This window comes from Pristiophorus japonicus, chromosome 32 (assembly GCF_044704955.1).
Source record: "Pristiophorus japonicus isolate sPriJap1 chromosome 32, sPriJap1.hap1, whole genome shotgun sequence".
In the NCBI taxonomy this organism is placed as follows: Eukaryota; Metazoa; Chordata; class Chondrichthyes; family Pristiophoridae; genus Pristiophorus; species Pristiophorus japonicus.
Genome location: NC_092008.1, coordinates 4,374,779 through 4,381,067, shown reverse-complemented (window position 1 = coordinate 4,381,067; position 6,289 = coordinate 4,374,779).

The window sequence follows — 6,289 nt, the reverse complement described above, 5'->3', positions numbered from 1 at the left end:
GAGATAGGGAGGGATGTAGGGGCTGGAGGTTACAGAGATAGGGAGAGGTGTAGGGGCTGGAGGAGATTACAGAGATAGGGAGGGGTGTAGGGGCTGGAGGAGGTTACAGAGATAGGGAGGGGTGTAGGGGCTGGAGGAGGTTACAGAGATAGTGTGTGGTGTAGGGGGCTGGAGGAGGTTACAGAGATAGGGAGGGGTGTCGGGGCTGGAGGAGGTTACAGAGATAGGGAGGGGTGTAGGGGCTGGAGGAGGTTACAGAGATAGTGAGTGGTGTAGGGGGCTGGAGGAGGTTACAGAGATAGGGAGGGGTGTCGGGGCTGGAGGATGTTACAGAGATAGGGAGGGGTGTCGGGGCTGGAGGAGGTTACAGAGATAGGGAGCGGTGTAGAGGCTGGAGGAGGTTACAGAGATAGGGAGGTGTGCAGGGGCTGGAGGGGGTTACAGAGATAGGGAGAGGTGTCGGGGCTGGAGGAGGTTACAGAGATAGGGAGGGGTGTAGAGGCTGGAGGAGGTTACAGAGATCGGGAGGTGTATAGGGGCTGGAGGGGGTTACAGAGATAGGGAGGGGTGTAGGGGGCTGGAGGGGTTACAGAGATAGGGAGGGGTTTAGGGGCTGGAGGAAGTTACAGAGATAGGGAGGGGTGTAGCGGGCTGGAGGAGGTTACAGAGATAGGGAGCGTGTAGGGGGCTGGAGGAGGTTACAGAGATAGGGAGGGATGTAGGGGCTGGAGGGGGTTACAGAGATAGGGAGAGGTGTAGGGGGTTGGAGGAGGTTACAGAGATAGGGAGGGGTGTAGGGGGTTTGAGGGGGTTACAGAGATAGGGAGGGCTTTGGGGCTGGAGGAAGTTACAGAGATAGGGAGGGGTGTAGGGGGCTGGAGGAGGTTACAGAGATAGGGAGGGGTGTAGGGGGCTGGAGGGGGTTACAGAGATAGGGAGGGGTGTAGGGGCTGGAGGAGGTTACAGAGATAGGGAGGGGTGTAGGAGCTGGTGGAGGTTACAGAGATAGGGAGGGGTGTAGGGGGCTGGAGGAGGTTACAGAGATAGGGAGGGATGTAGGGGGCTGGAGGAGGTTACAGAGATAGGGAGGGGTGTAGGGGCTGGAGGAGGTTACAGAGATAGGGAGGGGTGTAGGGGGCTGGAGGAGGTTACAGAGATAGAGAGGGGTGTAGGAGCTGGTGGAGGTTACAGAGATAGGGAGGGGTGTAGGGGGCTGGAGGAGGTTACAGAGATAGGGAGGGATGTAGGGGGCTGGAGGAGGTTACAGAGATAGGGAGGGGTGTAGGGGCTGGAGGAGGTTACAGAGATAGGGAGGGGTGTAGGGGCTGGAGGAGGTTACAGAGATAGGGAGAGGTGTAGGGGCCTGGAGGAAGTTACAGAGATATGGAGGGGTGTAGGGGCTGGAGGAGGTTACAGAGATAGGCAGGGGTGTAGGGGGCTGGAGGAGGTTACAGAGATAGGGAGGGGTATAGGGGGCTGGAGGGGGTTACAGAGATAGGGAGGGGTGTAGGGGGCTGGTGGAAGTTACAGAGATAGGGAGGGGTGTAGGGGCTGGAGGAGGTTACAGAGATAGGGAGGGGTGTCGGGGGCTGGAGGAGGTTACAGAGATAGGGAGGGGTGTAGGGGGCTGGAGGAGGTTACAGAGATAGGGAGGGGTGTAGGGGCTGGAGGAGGTTACAGAGATAGGGAGGGGTGTCGGGGGCTGGAGGAGGTTACAGAGATAGGGAGGGGTGTAGGGGCTGGAGGAGGTTACAGAGATAGGGAGAGGTGTAGGGGCTGGAGGAGGTTACAGAGATAGGGAGGGGTGTAGGGGCTGGAGGAGGTTACAGAGATAGGGAGGAGTGTAGGGGCTGGAGGAGGTTACAGAGATAGGGAGGGGTGTAGGGGCTGGAGTAGGTTACAGAGATAGGGAGGGGTGTAGGGGCTGGAGTAGGTTACAGAGATAGGGAGGGATGTAGGGGGTTGGAGGGGGTTACAGAGATAGGGAGGGGTGTAGGGGCTGGAGGAGGTTACAGAGATAGGGAGGGGTGTAGGGGCTGGAGTAGGTTACAGAGATAGGGAGGGGTGTAGCAGGCTGGAGGAGGTTACAGAGATAGGGAGGAGTGTAGGGGCTGGAGGAGGTTACAGAGATAGGGAGGGGTGTAGCGGGCTGGAGGAGGTTACAGAGATAGGGAGGGGTGTAGGGGGCTGGACGAGGTTACAGAGATAGGGAGGGGTGTCGGGGCTGGAGGATGTTACAGAGATAGGGAGGGGTGTCGGGGCTGGAGGAGGTTACAGAGATAGGGAGGAGTGTAGAGGCTGGAGGAGGTTACAGAGATAGGGAGCTGTGTAGGGGCTGGAGGGGTTTACAGAGATAGGGAGGAGTGTAGAGGCTGGAGGAGGTTACAGAGATAGGGAGGGATGTAGGGGCTGGAGGTTACAGAGATAGGGAGAGGTGTAGGGGCTGGAGGAGATTACAGAGATAGGGAGGGGTGTAGGGGCTGGAGGAGGTTACAGAGATAGGGAGGGGTGTAGGGGCTGGAGGAGGTTACAGAGATAGTGAGTGGTGTAGGGGGCTGGAGGAGGTTACAGAGATAGGGAGGGGTGTCGGGGCTGGAGGATGTTACAGAGATAGGGAGGGGTGTCGGGGCTGGAGGAGGTTACAGAGATAGGGAGCGGTGTAGAGGCTGGAGGAGGTTACAGAGATAGGGAGGTGTGCAGGGGCTGGAGGGGGTTACAGAGATAGGGAGAGGTGTCGGGGCTGGAGGAGGTTACAGAGATAGGGAGGGGTGTAGAGGCTGGAGGAGGTTACAGAGATCGGGAGGTGTGTAGGGGCTGGAGGGGGTTACAGAGATAGGGAGGGGTGTAGGGGGCTGGAGGGGTTACAGAGATAGGGAGGGGTTTAGGGGCTGGAGGAGGTTACAGAGATAGGGAGGGGTGTAGCGGGCTGGAGGAGGTTACAGAGATAGGGAGCGTGTAGGGGGCTGGAGGAGGTTACAGAGATAGGGAGGGGTGTAGGGGGCTGGAGGGGGTTACAGAGATAGGGAGGGGTGTAGGGGCTGGAGGAAGTTACAGAGATAGGGAGGGGTGTAGGGGCTGGAGGAAGTTACAGAGATAGGGAGGGGTGTAAGGGGCTGGAGGAGGTTACAGAGATAGGGAGGGGTGTAGGGGGCTGGAGGAGGTTACAGAGATAGAGAGGGGTGTAGGAGCTGGAGGAGGTTACAGAGATAGGGAGGGGTGTAGGGGGCTGGAGGAGGTTACAGAGATAGGATGGGATGTAGGGGGCTGGAGGAGGTTACAGAGATAGGGAGGGGTGTAGGGGCTGGAGGAAGTTACAGAGATATGGAGGGGTGTAGGGGCTGGAGGAGGTTACAGAGATATGGAGGGGTGTAGGGGCTGGAGGAGGTTACAGAGATAGGCAGGGGTATAGGGGGCTGGAGGGGGTTACAGAGATAGGGAGGGGTGTAGGGGGCTGGAGGAAGTTACAGAGATATGGAGGGGTGTAGGGGCTGGAGGAGGTTACAGAGATAGGCAGGGGTATAGGGGGCTGGAGGGGGTTACAGAGATAGGGAGGGGTGTAGGGGGCTAGTGGAAGTTACAGAGATAGGGAGGGGTGTAGGGGCTGGAGGAGGTTACAGAGATAGGGAGGGGTGTAGGGGCTGGAGGAGGTTACAGAGATAGGGAGAGGTGTAGGGGGCTGGAGGAAGTTACAGAGATATGGAGGGGTGCAGGGGCTGGAGGAGGTTACAGAGATAGGGAAGGGTGTAGGGCTGGAGGGGTTACAGAGATAGGGAGGGGTACAGGGGCTGGAGGAGGTTATAGAGATAGGGAAGGGTGTAGGGCTGGAGGGGTTACAGAGATAGGGAGGGGTGTAGGGGCTGGAGGAGGTTATAGAGATAGGGAAGGGTGTAGGGCTGGAGGGGTTACAGAGATAGGGAGGGGTACAGGGGCTGGAGGAGGTTACAGAGATAGGGAGAGGTGTCGGGGGCTGGAGGAGGTTACAGAGATAGGGAGAGGTGTAGGGGCTGGAGGAGGTTACAGAGATAGGGAGGGGTGTAGGGGGCTGGAGGAGGTTACAGAGATAGGGAGGGGTGTAGGGGGCTGGAGGAGGTTACAGAGATAGAGAGGGGTGTAGGAGCTGGAGGAGGTTACAGAGATAGGGAGGGGTGTAGCGGGCTGGAGGAGGTTACAGAGATAGGGAGCGTGTAGGGGGCTGGAGGAGGTTACAGAGATAGGGAGGGGTGTAGGGGGCTGGAGGGGGTTACAGAGATAGGGAGGGGTGTAGGGGCTGGAGGAAGTTACAGAGATAGGGAGGGGTGTAGGGGCTGGAGGAAGTTACAGAGATAGGGAGGGGTGTAAGGGGCTGGAGGAGGTTACAGAGATAGGGAGGGGTGTAGGGGGCTGGAGGAGGTTACAGAGATAGAGAGGGGTGTAGGAGCTGGAGGAGGTTACAGAGATAGGGAGGGGTGTAGGGGGCTGGAGGAGGTTACAGAGATAGGATGGGATGTAGGGGGCTGGAGGAGGTTACAGAGATAGGGAGGGGTGTAGGGGCTGGAGGAAGTTACAGAGATATGGAGGGGTGTAGGGGCTGGAGGAGGTTACAGAGATATGGAGGGGTGTAGGGGCTGGAGGAGGTTACAGAGATAGGCAGGGGTATAGGGGGCTGGAGGGGGTTACAGAGATAGGGAGGGGTGTAGGGGGCTGGAGGAAGTTACAGAGATATGGAGGGGTGTAGGGGCTGGAGGAGGTTACAGAGATAGGCAGGGGTATAGGGGGCTGGAGGGGGTTACAGAGATAGGGAGGGGTGTAGGGGGCTAGTGGAAGTTACAGAGATAGGGAGGGGTGTAGGGGCTGGAGGAGGTTACAGAGATAGGGAGGGGTGTAGGGGCTGGAGGAGGTTACAGAGATAGGGAGAGGTGTAGGGGGCTGGAGGAAGTTACAGAGATATGGAGGGGTGCAGGGGCTGGAGGAGGTTACAGAGATAGGGAAGGGTGTAGGGCTGGAGGGGTTACAGAGATAGGGAGGGGTACAGGGGCTGGAGGAGGTTATAGAGATAGGGAAGGGTGTAGGGCTGGAGGGGTTACAGAGATAGGGAGGGGTGTAGGGGCTGGAGGAGGTTATAGAGATAGGGAAGGGTGTAGGGCTGGAGGGGTTACAGAGATAGGGAGGGGTACAGGGGCTGGAGGAGGTTACAGAGATAGGGAGAGGTGTCGGGGGCTGGAGGAGGTTACAGAGATAGGGAGAGGTGTAGGGGCTGGAGGAGGTTACAGAGATAGGGAGGGGTGTAGGGGGCTGGAGGAGGTTACAGAGATAGGGAGAGGTGTAGGGGCTGGAGGAGGTTACAGAGATAGGGAGGGGTGTAGGGGGCTGGAGGAGGTTACAGAGATAGGGAGGGGTGTAGGGGGCTGGAGGGGGTTACAGAGATAGGGAGGGGTGTAGCAGGCTGGAGGAGGTTACAGAGATAGGGAGGAATGTAGGGGGCTGGAGGAGGTTACAGAGATAGGGAGGGGTGTAGGGGGCTGGAGGAGGTTACAGAGATAGGGAGGGGTGTAGGGGGCTGGAGGAGGTTACAGAGATAGGGAGGGATGTAGGGGGCTGGAGGAGGTTACAGAGATAGGGAGTGGTGTAGGGACTGGAGGAGGTTACAGAGATAGGGAGAGGTGTAGGGGCTGGAGGAAGTTACAGAGATAGGGAGGGGTTTAGGGGCTGGAGGGGGTTACAGAGATAGGGAGGGGTGCAGGGGCTGGAGGAGGTTACAGAGATAGGGAGGGGTGTAGGGGCTGGAGGGGGTTACAGAGATAGGGAGGGGTGTAGGGGTTGGAGGGGGTCACAGAGATAGGGAGGGGTGTAGGGGCTGGAGGAGGTTACAGAGATAGGGAGGGGTGTAGGGGCTGGAGGAGGTTACAGAGATAGGGAGAGGTGTAGGGGGCTGGTGGAAGTTACAGAGATAGCGAGGGGTGTAAGGGCTGGAGGAGGTTACAGAGATAGGGAGGGGTGTAGGGGCTGGAGGATGTTACAGAGATAGGGAGGGGTGTAGCAGGCTGGAGGAGGTTACAGAGATAGGGAGAGGTGTAGGGGCTGGAGGAGGTTACAGAGATAGGAGGGGTGTAGGGGCTGGAGGAGGTTACAGAGATAGGGAGGGATGTAGGGGGCTGGAGGAGGTTACAGAGATAGGGAGGGGTGTAGGGGCTGGAGGAGGTTACAGAGATAGAGATAGGTGTAGGGGCTGGAGGAAGTTACAGAGATAGGGAGGGGTTTAGGGGCTGGAGGGGTTACAGAGATAGGGAGGGGTGTAGGGGCTGGAGGAGGT